Source organism: Neoarius graeffei, chromosome 10, assembly GCF_027579695.1.
Source record: "Neoarius graeffei isolate fNeoGra1 chromosome 10, fNeoGra1.pri, whole genome shotgun sequence".
NCBI classification, from domain to species: domain Eukaryota; kingdom Metazoa; phylum Chordata; class Actinopteri; order Siluriformes; family Ariidae; genus Neoarius; species Neoarius graeffei.
This window is the reverse complement of record NC_083578.1, coordinates 66574436-66591851: the sequence shown is the minus strand read 5'-3', so window position 1 is coordinate 66591851 and position 17416 is coordinate 66574436. Positions and strand designations below refer to the sequence as shown.

At 45.8% G+C, this 17416-nt stretch overlaps 1 protein-coding gene across 2 annotated transcripts in view; it reads left to right on the top strand.

The window, feature by feature from the left end:
• Nucleotides 1-17416, top strand: part of zmynd12 (zinc finger, MYND-type containing 12) — a 65068-nt gene that overhangs the window by 45465 nt on the left and 2187 nt on the right. The gene's annotated exons all lie outside the window — the stretch shown is intronic.

Below are 17416 nucleotides of genomic sequence, written 5' to 3'. Positions count from 1 at the left end.
TCCTGCGTGCTATCACACCCTTTAGAACTGATCCAAAATACAGCTGTGTGACTTGTTTTCAATCCCCAAGTTCTCCTAGTTCTCTCCGTTGCTGTGTTTTCTCCACTGGCTTCCTGTAGCTGCCCACATAAGATTTATAACACTGATGCTTGCCTACAGAGCCAAAAACAGACCCTTACTTCCCCAAAGGCACTTATCAATCAGCATTGTACCACATTCCCTTCAAGCCACAGCTCTATTTTTCTCATCCTTCAAGATACAAGGAAGACATGCCCCTCTGTATGCTTTTCTTCTCTGCCCTGGCACTCAGATGGTGCGATGGAACCTGCTCTGTCTGTTCAAACAGTTGCTGGTTGTCTTCAAACCAACACCAAAATTCCACCTCTTCACTAGGCACTTAAGCAAGCACTAAATCTACAATTTTAAGCAACCAGAACTTTCAGTCTTTGCTTTTCTAAGTCACCTCTAATTAGGGTTTTATTTTTGTGGTATTCTCAGATCCTGGCCTTTTTGTCATGTTGGATAAGGGCGTGTACTATATGCTGTACAGTGAGTTGGCCTAGTGGTTAGCGTGTCCGCCTCTCGTTTGGGAGATTGCGAGTTCTACTCACGGTTGGGTCATACCAAAGACCATCATAAAAATGGTACCTACTGCCGTCTGACAAAGCACGCTGCAATACAGATGCGAATGGCGAGGAGCAGCAGCTCTCTATGGTCTCCGCCGAGGACGCCGGAGACACCGGGGGAAGTGAGCCGGCGCGCTCATCAGGCTGAGGCAGCAGGGGTTTCGCACTGCGCTCACGTCTATTCACCTGCCTAACGTCCGCTCTCTGGCCAACAAGATGGACGAACTGCTGCTCCTCAACACAATCAACATGGATTTTAACAGATCTGCTGCCTTGTGCTTCACCGAAACCTGGCTCGGTGAGCACATTCCGGACACTTCTCTCCACCTGCCTGGGTTTCACCTGCACCTAGCGGACCGCGAAACGGAGCTCACGGGGAAAACGAGGGGAGGCGGAGTCTGCTTTTACATTAACGAAGGTTGTTTTACTGATGTCACGGTTCTAAACAAATCATGCAGTCCTCATCTGGAGACATTATTCATAAACTGCAAACCGTTTTATGCTCCGCGAGAGTTTTCCTCGTTTATTCTGGTTGGAGTTTACATCCCTCCTCAGGCTTGTGTTACTGAGGCATTACAACACCTGGCTGACCAGATAAACAACGTGGAGAAAAAACACCCGGACTCTTTGCTCATTGTTTTGGGGGACTTTAACAGAGTAAACCTCAGCCACGAACTGCCAAAATATAAACAGCACATTAATTGTCCCACCAGGGACACAAAGGTGGTGTTTACATTAGACCGTATCCGTCTCGTTTTCGTCGCGGATGCACTGTCCGTGCACATTAAAACGCCGGGAAACGACTCCACAGGCGGAACAACTTGAATCCGCCAGGGCCCACGTATTCAACCCAGTTCGTATCTGATCCGGTGCTGTGTAAACATTGAGGAACGAGGAAACGCAGTGCTGAGCTCTAGCTGACGTCGTCATTGGACAACGTCACTGTGACATCCACCTTCCTGATTCGCTGGCGTTGGGATCACACACACAGCGGCTCAGTCCCGAATCACTGCTCGTGCGCTTCACTCGCGCGCTCTGTGAGCTGCGCAGGGCCGGAGTGCGCACCCTCCAGAGGGCACTCGCTGTTCAGGGCGGAGTGATTTGGAGCGCAGGAGGAAGCGCTGAGCCGCACTGAGGTTTATTTACACATTTCAACTTATTTACCTCCTTCAGGCGCTTAAACTCAGTGAGAACATGAACATCACAGCCAGGTGTGTTTATCTGCTGGAGAAGGTGTTCGCTTGCCATCCTTCCACTTGCAAGTGGTGAGTGACTTGCGCATGCCCGATATGCACTGGGATCATGTGACGTGCCGTCTAATTAGTCATGTGATTAGCGTATCCGTGTATTGGCGTTGCTGTGTGCACGCGAATCGTATATTGGCGTTGCTGTGTGCACGCGAATCGTTTTAAAAACGTTAATCTGATGATCCGCTGATACGGTCTAATGTAAACACCACCTAATACTCTGGACCATTGTTACACCGTTTTAAAGGACTCATACCACTCTGTCCCCCGTGTAGCCTTGGGACTATCTGATCACTGCATTGTTCATCTTATCCCGACCTACAGGCAGAAGCTGAAATCTGCTAAGCCTGTAGTCAAGACGGTGAGGAGATGGTCCGATGAGGCCAAAGTGGAACTACAAGCCTGCTTTGACTGCACTGCTTGGAGTGTTTTTGAGGCTGCAGCTTCAGACCTGCATGAACTGACTGATACTGTGACATCTTACATCAGTTTTTGTGAGGATATGTGTGTGCCCACCAAGACCTTCCGCACATACAGCAACAACAAACCCTGGTTCACCGCAAAACTCAGGCAGCTTCGCCAGGCCAAGGAGGAGGCCTACAGAAGTGGGGACAGAGTCCTGTACAAACAGGCCAGAAGCACACTGATGAAAGAGGTGAAAGCAGCTAAGAGGAGCTACGCTGAAAGGATCAAAAACAGCCTTTCAGCCAACGATCCGGCATCAGTGTGGATAGGCCTGAAGAATATCACCAACTACAGAAGACCATCCCCCAACACTACAATGAACCATCAACTGGCTGATGAGTTGAATGTGTTCTACTGCAGATTAGACACATTCACACCTCTCCACCCCTCAGACATTAAAGACCCATTTACACCCCCTGCTATTCTGCCTCCTCTCACCTCTGACCCCACACCAGCACTCAAGATCTGTGAAGAGGATGTTTGTCAGCTTTTTCGCAGACAGAAGATCAGGAAGACACCCAGCCCAGACGGTCTGTCACCCTCCTATCTGAAGGTCTGTGCTGATCAGCTGGCCCCCCATCTTCACCCAGATCTTCAATAGATCCCTGGAGCTGTGTGAAGTCCCCTCATGCTTCAAACGCTCCACAATAATCCTGGTTCCCAAGAAAACCACCATCACAGGACTGAATGACTACAGGCCTGTAGCCCTCACATCTGTAGTCATGAAGTCCTTTGAGAGACTGGTGTTGTCACACCTAAAGGACATCACAGACCCCCTGCTGGACCCCCTGTAGTTTGCCTGCTGGGCAAACAGGTTAGCAGATGATGCAATCAATATGGGACTGCACTACATCCTGCAACACCTTGACTCTGCAGGGACGTACACCAGGATCCTGTTCGTGGACTTCAGTTTGGCGTTCAACACCATCTTTCCAGACATCCTCCACACCAAGTTCACCCAGCTCACTGTGCCCTCCTCCACCTGTCAGTGGATTATAAACTTCCTGACTGACAGGAAGCAGCAGGTGAGGCTGGGGAGCATCACATCCAGCACCCGGACTATCAGCACTGGCGCCCCCCAGGGGTGTGTGCTCTGTCCACTGCTATTCTCCCTTTACACCAACGACTGCACCTCAAGAGACCCGTCTGTTAAACTCCTGAAATTTGCAGACGACACAATGGTCATCGGCCTCATCTGAGACGGTGACGAGTCTGCATACAGACGGGAGGTTGAACGGCTGGTCTGTTGGTGCGATCAGAACAATCTGGAGCTGAACACACTCAAAACTGTGGAGATGACAGTGGACTTTAGGAGGAGCCCCCCCCCCGCCACCTATCACCAACAACACTGTGACTGCTGTTGAAACCTTCAGGTTTCTGGGCTCCACAATCTCCTGGGACCTGAAGTGGGAGACCAACACAGTCACCATCATCAAAAAGGCCCAGCAGAGGTTGTACTTTCTGCGCCAGCTCAGGAAGCTCAACCTGTCTAATGCCGCTTTTCCACTACAAACGCGGCTGAGTCGGGCTGAGCCGTGCCGTGCTGAGTTGGGCTGAGTCGAGCGTAGCGGGGCTATTGGAGTTGCATTTCGACTACAACCGCGCTGAACCGTGCTGGCTGGAAGTGGGTGGACACATTGGGTGGAGTTAGCGAAAGTGGGTGGACGTCACGTGATGTCGTTAAGCGGCGCAAACAGTGACCTCAGTGATCTTTTAAGCGGTAGTCTCACGACCCGGAGAGTAAACAATAAACATGGAGGACATGGAGTCGTTAGTGTTGCTGGTCTTGGTGCTGTGGCTTGTTGTCACCGACAACGCCAACAGATACTGGCAAGAGCGTATAGATGAGGCGAGGCGCATAAGGCTCCAGAAATTCTCGTAATTCTTCTTCTTCCGGGTTTACGGTGTTTACAGATCCCAGCGTGCTCGCAGGGCGTGTGTGGGCATGTGAGGACACTCCTCCTCACCAATCAGTGCACAGGGGAGTGTCTGCTCACGCCCCCAGCCTCACTCAGCTCAGTTTGGCTCGCTTCAGCCCTACTCCAAAACCGTGCGAGTTTTGGGTGCTAAGCAGGGCTGAAGCGAGCTGAGTCGTGCTGTTTTGAGATAGTCGAAACGCGAGCCATGTCGGGCTGAAGTGAGCTAAAGCGAGCTGAAGTGAGCTGAAAAAGGGTAGTGGAAAAGGGCCATAAGGAGCTGCTGACACAATTCTACTCTGCCATCATTCAGTCTGTTCTCTGCTCTTCCATCACTGTTTGGTTTGGATCGGTCACCAAACAGGACAAGAACAGACTGCAAAGGACAATAAGGTCTGCAGAGAAAATTATTGGTGTCAGCCTGCCCTCCATCCAAGACCTGTACCTGTCCAGAGTCAGGAAACGGGCAGGTAACATCTCTGCAGACCCATCATACCCTGGTCACAAATTGTTTAAACTTCTCCCCTCTGGGAGATGCTACAGATCACTGTATGCAAAAACAACCAAACACAAGAACAGTTTTTTCCCTCAGGCTGTCTCTGTGATGAACAGCTAAAACCGGACTCAAATATCAGTAACATCAACTGTGAAATATCTGCACACTCATACCGTCATTCTGTGCACACTGTATATTTATATGTACTAAGTCATCCTTGCACTATGCACCATTTTGTGTATATATATATATATATATATATATATATATATATATATATATATATATATATATAAAATTTATTTATTCATCCTTCTACATGTACTAAGAGAGCTAAGTGAAACTGGAGTCAAATTCCTTGTGTGTGTTCACATACCTGGCAATAAAAAGTGATTCTGAGTGATTCTGGTAATAGGCGAGAGGCCGAGGGCTACGGAAACGGAGATCGGCGCTGCCCTATACGCCACGTGGCATGGGAAGGGACTTGACTATATGCTGTAAATGTAAATCTAGAACAGTTCTCGAGACGAACCCTTACCAATACATGCTATTTTTTATTCTTTATTATACCTGCCCCCCGCAAACAAACTTTGGGGGGGTATATAGGAATCTGTCTGTCTGTTCATGTGTCTTCTAAGTGCAACTCCTCCTAAACAGTTTGATGGATTTTGATGAAACTTTATACAGTTGCAGTATACCACCTGAAGATGTGCATGAATGCCCAGGTCAGACGGCAGAAAGACGCATGCTGCGACCTGTGATCGGTCGGGTGGCGACCAATCGCAGGTGGACCCAGGCGTTTTGTGTCAAATCCTTCATTTGTGGTCTGACGTATTGCAAGACGCAGAGGTTTTAAGCTGGCATGACAGGACGCAACCAGTCGGAAGCAGATGCAGCTAGATGCAGCACACAGAAAACCTCTTAAAAAAAAAACATCAGGCCATAAGACTGCTCGCAGGTTGTTGTAAACTATTTGCAGGTGCAGTCTGTGTCTACCTGAGATGCATCGCAGACATCTCTAAAAACTTGTCTTCCACCGTGTCATCCTGCGTCTAGCTGCCACTACCTGCTTCAACCTGCGATTGGTCGCTCAAGCGTTGCACGACTGCCTGTCTCTACATGCGTCAACCTGCTATTTGCACCAATTGGAAGCGAATCACAGCTGAAATGTGAACAGATCATGATCCGCTTGCGTCAACCTGCTTCTACTAAAGACCCTCTGAAACACTTTGCTATTATCTGCGTAGTCATGCATTGACACGACCAGTCTTTCGTCTACCTGCGATTTTGTTACCACAGGTAGACGTAAGTAGTTGAAAACTAGTTGCAGCCTGCCGTCTGACCTGGGCAGAAGGAAAATGGTCCTGATCCGATGTTTCAAAGGGGAGATAATTCAACTTATTCCCTTACATATGGCAATATATGATGACAGGCTTGTAAGCAGGGGGTATTCTATAGTGAGTTTACTCACAGTTCTAGTTAGTGCAGTTTGACCTGCCGATTGGAGATTTTTTACTTTAGTATTCGAGAGCGAGGTAACAGGACATTCTTCATCTACACAACACAAATATAGTCATTTGGTAAATGGTGGTAAGTCTTTTTTTTTTTTTCTTTGTTAAAGTTATGTAAAAAGTTCATTTCTGTATTCTTCGTGTGCAACCACATGACAAAATAGTGTGGCGTATGCATCCGCTGCCATGTTGAATGATATACAGTTGTGGTCAGAAGTTTACATACAGTGACATGAACATCATCTTGGATATGAATGTCATGGCAATATTTGGGCTTTCAGTGATTTCTCTGAACTGTTCTTTTTCTGTGGCAGAATGATTGTACAGCATACAACTGTACTTAAAAAAAACCGCTAGAATTTGGTGCACAAGTTTTAATTTTCTTTGGGTTTTCTGAAATCAACACAGGGTCAAAATTATACATACAGGGTCAAAAATGTACATACACTCAGATTATTAATTCAGAGGTGCTGAAACCTCCAAAATGTCTCTTATCTTGCCAAAGCTGAGGTCTCTTAACTTCCTGTTAGTGATCATGATTGACTACAGCTGGTAGCTTCTCTGTGCCTTCAGAAAAAGGGTTTGTTTACAGCACGCATTGGATTGACCAACACACAGTAAAATGGGAAAGTCCAAGGAGCTCAGTGCAGATCTGAGAAAGAGGATCGCAGATATACACAACTCCGGAATGCCTCTTGGAACCATTTCTAAACAACTGCAAATTCCAAGATCAGTTCAAACAATTGCATCCAAGTTATTGTGAGGTGTAGTCACTTTGCTTCAAGAAAACCCGTTTGGATGGTCAGGAACAACCTGGGAACCACCATGGCACAGCCCTGCCATGAACTGGAAGCTGATGGATCACTGTCTACAGTTCAGATCACCATGGACTAAGAGGCTGCTATCCAAGAAATAACCCCCTGCTCCAAAATTGACACCTTCAAGCTTAGCTAAAGTTTGAAGCTGACCACACAGACAAAGAAAAAGCCTTCTGGAGGAAAGCTGTATGGTCAGATAAGACAAAGATTGAGTTGTTTGGCCACAATGACCACCATGTACAGAGGGACACTGTACCAGCTGGTGGTGGTAGGAGCATCATGCTCTGGGGCTGTTTTGCTGCCAGTGGAACTGGTTCATTGCACAAAGTGGATAGAATAATGAAGAAGGAGGACTACCTCAGAATTCTTCAGCATAAACCATCAGAAACTTGAACACAACTTGGGACTTGGAAGTTACAACAGGACAATGAACTCAAACATGCATCAGAGCTAAAGCAGGTGAACATTAAGCTTAAAACAAGTCCTGACTTCAACTCTGTTGAAAATATATGGACCATGACTATAAGTCGAGTCCATGCCAAGAAAAAAAAAACATTTAATTGAATTCTACCATGAAGAGTTGTGAAATATCCAACCAGAATTCTGCCAGAAGCTTGTTCATGGTAAACAAAAATGTTTGGTCAAGGTGACTCTTGCAAAGAGACATTTTAGGTGTGCTGTATGTATATTTTTGACCCTGTATGTATAATTTTGACCCTGTGTTGATTTCAGAAAACCCAAAGAAAATTAAAACTTGTGCACCAAATTCTAGTGTTTTTTTTATTAAAGATATATGCTGTACAATCATTCTGCCACAGAAAAAGAAAAGTTCAAAGAAATTACTGAAAGCCCAAATATTGCCATGACATTCATATCCAGGATGACGTTCATGTCACTGTATGTAAACTTCTGACCGTAACTGTACAAATCCAAAATGCTGTCTCGTGTGAACAGTAACTGTGATGCATCGCCAACTTTCTCAAAATATTATGATTCTCTGGAGTCCTCTGAAAAGTCAAGATTCAGAGAAAAATTTGAAACTTGTAGCTTTGACCTGTGTACGTTAAAGCTGTTGGATTATACAGAGGATTTAGCCTCATTAACACTGATTTGAATACCCTGATATTGTGATTTATCTCATCTCATCTCATTATCTCTAGCCGCTTTATCCTGTTCTACAGGGTCGCAGGCAAGCTGGAGCCTATCCCAGCTGACTACGGGCGAAAGGCGGGGTACACCCTGGACAAGTCGCCAGGTCATCACAGGGCTGACACATAGACACAGACAACCATTCACACTCGCATTCACACCTAAAGTCAATTTAGAGCCACCAGTTAACCTAACCTGCATGTCTTTGGACTGTGGGGGAAACCGGAGCACCCGGAAGAAACCCACGCGGACACAGGGAGAACATGCAAACTCCGCACAGAAAGGCCCTCGCCGGCCATGGGGCTCGAACCCGGACCTTCTTGCTGTGAGGCGACAGTGCTAACCACTACACTACCGTGCCGCCGTGATTTATCTCGTTCTACAAAAAAAAAAAAAAAGATGCATAAGTAAACCAAAGTTACTGGGTTACTGGAACGGCATCGCTAATATCTCACTTGGCAAAGTTGACCCACTTTGTTCTCCTTGTGTATCCAAACTTGCTCAGGGTTGCACTGCTTATAATTTGGCTTTCTTGGCAGATTTTTCATTTATCCTTCTGCTTCTTGATATTGCAAGATGAGTTTTCGTCTTGATCTTATCGTGCCCTAATTTGAATCTTGGTGCCCAATCTGGATTTGTTTTATCGCGTAGGTTTGCCGGTGCTCCTGCAAGGTGAGAAGCGGAGTGTTCGCGCTAAAGCTCAAAAGTTCAATTTAATCAGCAGAAAAGAGCTTTAATTCGCAACGAACTCTTACCAGATATAAAGTGGTCACCACACACACGGTGTAATTAGCTTTATCCTCAGGTAAGTCCTTACAATGTATGTTTTTGAACCACAGTGTATGCACGGTGTTCTCTGGCCAGTTCTTCTGTTTTGTCACCGTTTTTAATTATTTTGGGAATTCTGAAGAACCGTTTCTCTTTGTCACGAGTAGCATTATTACCGCAATTCTATCCCACACACAAAGTAGGCACTGTCTTTCTTCAAAGGCAATAAAATCAAAGCACGAAGTGTTGCAGCAGCTCACACGTGAAGTGACGCTATCTTGGTTGTTGTTATCATCCAACATGGCGGACTTCCAGTTTAGAAAAAAAGCGTGACATCACATGCACATGAAGAATTATTTTTTCTTAACACTGCATGTGCCCCTCTGGCCTGCATGTACAACCCCGATTCCAAAAAAGTTGGGACAAAGTACAAATTGTAAATAAAAACGGAATGCAATAATTTACAAATCTCAAAAACTGATATTGTATTCACAATAGAACATAGACAACATATCAAATGTCAAAAGTGAGACATTTTGAAATTTCATGCCAAATATTGGCTCATTTGAAATTTCACGACAGCAACACATCTCAAAAAAGTTGGGACAGGGGCAATGGAGCACTTGCATGTGACGTCACAGCCGATCCAGATTGTGACAGACGCCATCGTGTCGGTCAAACGCCATATTTCCGCCTTCTACTTCTACTTCTGGTTCTACTTCTGCTTTTACTTCTACCTTTTCTTCTGGAAAACCCTACTATATACAATTCTACTACAACAGCTGCGGCTACAAGCTCTCCCTACCTGTGCACGTTTTTTATGTTTTTTGTGTGTGTTTTTGCGTGTTGTTCGTCTGTACCAGACTTCAGTATCCACTACAACCGTATGGACTTACTGGACATTGGTTTCCAGCAGAAAATGACGGTTTGTAGCGATTTCCATCGCATGCACAACATTCCGGATGAGAAAAAAAAAAAAAAAACATTCCAGACGAGATGGCGAGACCAGCGGGGTCTCCGTGGATTGTTATCGGAAGCAAAGCGAAGGAGGCGGTGCCGGGAGCCGAAGCAAAAGCGAGGCTACAGGCAGAGCCGGCCTGTTGACTAAGCTCAGAAAACAGCTACTCAAACCTCCACTGCCAAGCCTCTACCTCTCCAACACCAGATCCATGTAAACAAGACGGACGATTTGGAATTACCTTATTCTATTCTATAATCGGCTGGTCAGTGCTATACTCAATACTTAAGTGACTTACCCATCCAATGAGGATTATTTTCTTGTTTACAAGATGCCACATCTGAGTCGCTGACAAATCCTGAATTTCTGTAAAGATAACTGTCCAGAGATTTATAAGCACGCAGTGCTTCACCACTGAACAGCGAGGGAAAGTTAATGAGGTAATATACACATCCGGGTATTCCGCTGGCAGTTCAAAATCCGGTCGTGAAAACTCCGTCCGGAAAGCCATAAGGGTCACAAATCTGTAGATCGTTTATTTTAGACATGTATCTAGTTATCTGTTCATTAGAAAAATGAGCCGTGTAGTCCGTCGGTTGAAATTGATCCATTCTGTACACGAGTGCAGCAGTATTCAGCGGTGTTTTTGACTGACAAGATGGGGGTTGTGTACTTTCCGGTCACGTGACTGCAAGATCTCTATAAGAGGCTGGAAAAGTTAAAGGTACAAAAAAGGAACAGCTGGAGGACCAAATTGCAACTCATTAGGTCAATTGGCAATAGGTCATTAACATGACTGGGTATAAAAAAGAGCATCTTGGAGTGGCAGCGGCTCTCAGAAGTAAAGATGGGAAGAGGATCACCAATCCCCCTAATTCTGCGCCGACAAATAGTGGAGCAATATCAGAAAGGAGTTCGACAGTGTAAAATTGCAAAGAGTTTGAACATATCATCATCTACAGTGCATATCATCATCAAAAGATTCAGAGAATCTGGAAGAATCTCTGTGCGTAAGGGTCAAGGGCGGAAAACCATACTGGGTGCCCGTGATCTTCAGGCCCTTAGACGGCACTGCATCACATACAGGCATGCTTCTGTATTGGAAATCACAAAATGGGCTCAGGAATATTTCCAGAGAACATTATCTGTGAACACAGTTCACCGTGCCATCCGCCGTTGCCAGCTAAAACTCTATAGTTCAAAGAAGAAGCCGTATCTAAACATGATCCAGAAGCGCAGACGTCTTCTCTGGGCCAAGGCTCATTTAAAATGGACTGTGGAAAAGTGGAAAACTGTTCTGTGGTCAGACGAATCAAAATTTGAAGTTCTTTATGGAAATCAGGGATGCCGTGTCATTCGGACTAAAGAGGAGAAGGACAACCCAAGTTGTTATCAGCACTCAGTTCAGAAGCCTGCATCTCTGATGGTATGGGATTGCATTAGTGCGTGTGGCATGGGCAGCTTACACATCTGGAAAGACATCAATGCTGAAAGGTATATCCAGGTTCTAGAGCAACATATGCTCCCATCCAGACGACGTCTCTTTCAGGGAAGACCTTGCATTTTCCAACATGACAATGCCAAACCACATACTGCATCAATTACAGCATCATGGCTGCATAGAAGAAGGGTCCGGGTACTGAACTGGCCAGCCTGCAGTCCAGATCTTTCACCCATAGAAAACATTTGGCGCATCATAAAACGGAAGATACGACAAAAAAGACCTAAGACAGTTGAGCAACTAGAATCCTACATTAGACAAGAATGGGTTAACATTCCTATCCCTAAACTTGAGCAGCTTGTCTCCTCAGTCCCCAGACGTTTACAGACTGTTGTAAAGAGAAAAGGGGATGTCTCACAGTGGTAAACATGGCCTTGTCCCAACTTTTTTGTTGTTGTCATGAAATTTAAAATCACCTAATTTTTCTCTTTAAATGATACATTTTCTCAGTTTAAACATTTGATATGTCGTCTATGTTCTATTCTGAATAAAATATGGAATTTTGAAACTTCCACATCATTGCATTCCGTTTTTATTTACAATTTGTACTTTGTCCCAACTTTTTTGGAATCGGGGTTGTATTTCAAAAGCCAAGAGAATTGCAGTGATAATGAAAAGCCAAAACCTTATCCTAAAATTGAGTGATCACTCTCTTCGGCATCAGGCATTTGATTTGCTGCAGTAACGCTCAGTGTGATAGCTTTTAGAGGTTTGAAACACCCCTAGCTTGGATTCCTGCCATTCTGAACAATTGTGCCTTTAGAAGGAGCTTTTTTATTTTTATAAGCAAATTCGACAGGTTTTTAACTGGTTGAATTGCTTTTTAGTGCGTTCTCACTGCGTACCTGTGTTAAAGCTGTCAGTTAGATATAAAATGAAGTGGCCTTGTTCCTTTATTCGCCCTGTATCTCATTGTGGCAGCGGGGGCGTGGTCAAGCGTCAGTCTGTGACCGGAGGGCGGAGTCAGGGAAGGTAAGTGGCAGAATCACTGCACCTGATGTTAATTAATGTGTTTGTGTGTCTTCCCCAGTGACCGCGCCCTATTTAAGGAGAGAGAGCGAGAGCAGAGGGAGCTCTCTCCCCAACCAGGCGACTGATGTGTGTGCGTGTGTCTGAGTGTCTGGGAGAGTGTAACGCTGAAAAGTGTCACAATAAAAAGAGTTTTGTGAACTCAGTTCTAGCCTGCCGTCCTTCTGTGCTCCACCCACCCATATGAACTGTCACAGTGGTGCCGAAACCCGGGACGAGCACAGAAGAACGGCAGGCCAGAACTGAGTTCACAAAACTCTTTTTATTGTGACACTTTTCAGCGTTACACTCTCCCAGACACTCAGACACACGCACACACACCAGTCGCCTGGTTGGGGAGAGAGCTCCCTCTGCTCTCGCTCTCTCTCCTTAAATAGGGCGCGGTCACTGGGGAAGACACACAAACACATTAATTAACATCAGGTGCAGTGACTCCGCCCTCCGGTCACAGACTGACGCTTGACCACGCCCCCACTGCCACACTCATCTTGAACACAATTACCACATCCAGCTCATTTGGCATCATAATCCTCTGCTCTGCCGAACTGAACTCTTTGACATACCTTTCTGTCTCAGACCTCTGTGTCTGGAGCAGTTCTTCAGTACACACTAAACCTTTCCTGACTTCCTGCCCCAATATAACCTGCACATAAGGAAATACATGTGGCAGTTTGAATGAAAGTATCTCCATGATAAAAGAAAAACAGCCCAGTTCAAAAAGTCAGTAGCTGTGTCTGTTGATCTGCTGTTCTGTTCATGAACTTGCCGAGACTAGTGCAGGGATTAGTGACAATTGCTAAAGCTGAGGTGAAGCAGCCAGTTAAGGTAGAGGTGTGCATGGGGCTGTTTTTTTTTTTTTTTTTTAATATCCTGGGATATTTTCCAATGAGGCGGCACGGTGGTGTAGTGGTTAGCACTGTCGCCTCATAGCAAGAAGGTCCTGGGTTCGAGCCCCATGGTCGGCGAGGGCCTTTCTGTGTGGAGTTTGCATGTTGTCCGTGTGGGGGTGCTCCGGTTTCCCCCACAGTCCAAAGACATGCAGGTTAGGTTAACTGGTGACTCTAAATTGACCGTAGGTGTGAATGTGAGTGTGAATGTGAGTGTGAATGGTTGTCTGTGTCTATGTGTCAGCCCTGTGATGACCTGGTGACTTGTCCAGGGTGTACCCTGCCTCTCGCCCGTAGTCAGCTGGGATAGGCTCCAGCTTGCCCGCGACCCTGTAGAACAGGATAAAGCGGCTACAGATGATGAGATTTTCCAATGAACGGCGCTTGCCCACAATATGAAGAAACAAGTCTGTTAAATCCGAGCGACGCTGACCAGAATAAAGCAGACACTAAAGATTTAAGCCATGTGGCCTTTCTTTGTCTTGCGCTCTTCATATCTGACCACCCACACATTCTGTTTAGCTGTATTTCTGGAGCACTTTTAATAATACAGAACAGCTCAACAAAAATCTGGATGTAGAATTGTATTTGGATCCCTGATGAGCAAGCCAGAGGCAACAGGGGCAAGGAGAAAACCTGAGACGGCATGAGGAAGAACCATTCTCTTCTGGGAGACACCGGATAGTGTGATTTTATAAGTCATTATAGTATACAGATGTACTAAAGTCAAACAGTATTAAATGTGTTGAAAGGATTTTCAGCATGAGTGTATTGTGAAATAAGACTTGTAGAATGAGCACAGGAAATCCTTTTTTACTCCAGCAGCAGTCATTAAATCTTCCACTTTTTGTGGCTACTGCCTCATAGAAGCAAAGCGAGGCTGTAGCCACTATGTCATCGTGTTGTAAGAATGCAAGAATGAGTGTAGCTGTACATGCGCATAAGCATTACAGTCACCAGAACGGCGAATCATGATCTCGCAATGCAAACAGTTGATCTCGCGTTATCAAAGAACGAGTGGTGAAGCCACTATGCCATCGTGTTGTAAGAATGAGTGTAACAATAGCAAAACTTCATAACCAATCAGCACTTATCCTGATCAAGTTCGATTACCCGTTCTACTTCTTGATAAACTTCGGAACCAATCAAGAACCAAGAACGAAATAAGAGAAACCTCATTATAACGTCATAGTATCGGAAAATAACCGGCAGATAAAAAGATAAACGAAATTCACCTCGTGGTTCGCCAAGGCTACTGATTTCGATATCAAGTAAGTGGTGTTTATTTTAAGAAAATTTACGTTTTGATTATCGCAGTTTTGGTTTGGTCCTTCTGAAAGGTCAAATGAAAAGTTTTGTTATCTCATCTCATTATCTGTAGCCGCTTTATCCTGCTCTACAGGGTCGCAGGCAAGCTGGAGCCTATCCCAGCTGACTACGGGCGAAAGGCGGGGTACACCCTGGACAAGTCGCCAGGTCATCACAGGGCTGACACATAGACACAGACAACCATTCACACACACATTCACACCTACGGTCAATTTAGAGCCACCAGTTAACCTAACCTGCATGTCTTTGGACTGTGGGGGAAACCGGAGCACCCGGAGGAAACCCACGCGGACACGGGGAGAACATGCAAACTCCGCACAGAAAGGCCCTCGCCGGCCCCGGGGCTCGAACCCAGACCTTCTTGCTGCGAGGCGACAACGCTAACCACTACACCACCATGCCACCCAAGTTTTGTTATTATTATTTTTTTTTAGCTTTTTGGCAGATACATTAAGAAGCCGATATCAAACTTCTGCTATTCGGTTTAATTTTTAAATTTTATTTTAGAGTCTTTACACTAGACTTGTGAAACAAAATGTGCTCATTAGTACTAAATAATGCTTCTAGACAATTCATGAACAAGTGCTTTCTTACTATTTTGAAAATATAGTTCACAGCGGGCTGCGGTGGCGTAGTGGTTAGCACTGTCGCCTCACAGCAAGAATGTCCTGGGTTCGAGCCCAGTGGGCCTTTCTGTGCGGAGTTTGCATGTTCTCCCCGTGTCTGCGTGGGTTTCCTCCGGGTGCTCCGGTTTCCCCCACAGTCCAAAGACATGCAGGTTAGGTTAACTGGTGACTCTAAATTGACCGTAGGTGTGAATGTGAGTGTGAATGGCTGTCTGTGTCTATGGCCAAGTTTACATTAGACCGTATCTGTCTCGTTTTCTTCGCGGATGCACTGTCCGTTTACATTAAAACGCCTGGAAACGGGAATCCGCCAGCGTCCACGTATTCAATCCAGATCGTGTCTGGTCCGGTGCTGTGTAAACATTGAGAATACGCGGATACGCTGTGCTGAGCTCTAGCTGGCGTCGTCATTGGACAACGTCACTGTGACATCCACCTTCCTGATTCGCTGGCGTTGGTCATGTGACGCGACTGCTGAAAAACGGCGCGGACTTCCGCCTTGTATCACCTTTCATTAAAGAGTATAAAAGTATGAAAATACTGCAAATACTGATGCAAATACTGCCCATTGTGTAGTTATGATTGTCTTTAGGCTTGCCATCCGTCCACTTGCAAGTGGTAAGTGACTTGCGCATGCCCGACATGCACTGAGATCACACACACAGCGGCTCAGTCCCGAATCACTGCTCGTGCGCTATACTCGCGCGCTCTGTGAGCTGCGCAGGGCCGGAGTGCGCACCCTCCAGAGGGCACTCGCTGTTCAGGGCGGAGTGATTTGGAGCGCAGGATGCCTGCGGAGCCGAGCGTATCCGTGTATTGGCGTTGCTGTGTGCACGCGAATCGTGTATTGGCGTTGCTGTGTGCACGCTAATCGTTTTAAAAACGTTAATCTGATGATCCGCTGATACGGTCTAATGTAAACCCCACCTATGTGTCAGCCCTGTGATGACCTGGCGACTTGTCCAGGGTGTACCCTGCCTTTCGCCCGTAGTCAGCTGGGATAGGCTCCAGCTTGCCTGCGACCCTGTAGAACAGGATAAGCGGCTACAGATAATGGATGGATGGATGGATGGATGGATGGATGGATGGATGGATAGTTCACAGCACTGTATTTTGAACAAAACACAGTAAACAAAATATTACAAGCCCTGATTACTGCTCACAGCTTGGTGATGCTTGCAAGAGATGAGGCAAGTATAATTGATAACGTGTGTGTGTGTGTGTGTGTATATACTAATATATATATACAGTGGTGCTTGAAAGTTTGTGAACCCTTTAGAATTTTCTATATTTCTGCATAAATATGACCTAAAACATCATCAGATTTTCACACAAGTCCTAAAAGTAGATAAAGAGAACCCAGTTAAACAAATGAGACAAAAATATTATACTTGGTCATTTATTTATTGAGGAAAATGATCCAATATTACATATCTGTGAGTGGCAAAAGTATGTGAACCTTTGCTTTCAGTATCTGGTGTGACCCCCTTGTGCAGCAATAACTGCAACTAAACGTTTGCGGTAACTGTTGATCAGTCCTGCACACCAGCTTGGAGGAATTTTAGCCCGTTCCTCTGTACAGAACAGCTTCAACTCCGGGATGTTGGTGGGTTTCCTCACATGAACTGCTCGCTTCAGGTCCTTCCACAACATTTCGATTGGATTAAGGTCAGGACTTTGACTTGGCCATTCCAAAACATTAACTTTAGCCCATGTTTACATTAGACCGTATCAGCGGATCATCAGATTAACGTTTTTAAAACGATTAGTGTGCACACAGCAACACCAATACACGATTTGCGTGCACACAGCAACACCAATACACGGATACGCTCGGCTCCGCAGGCATCCTGCACTCCAAATCACTCCGCCCTGAACAGCGAGTGCCCTCTGGAGGGTGCGCACTCCGGCCTTGCGCAGCTCACAGAGCGCGCGAGTGAAGTGCACAAGCAGTGATTCGGGACTGAGCCGCTGTGTGTGTGATCCCAGCGCATATCACTTACCACTTGCAAGTGGACGGATGGCAAGCCTAAAGACAATCATAACTACACAATGGGCAGTATTTGCATCAGTATTTGCAGTATTTTCAT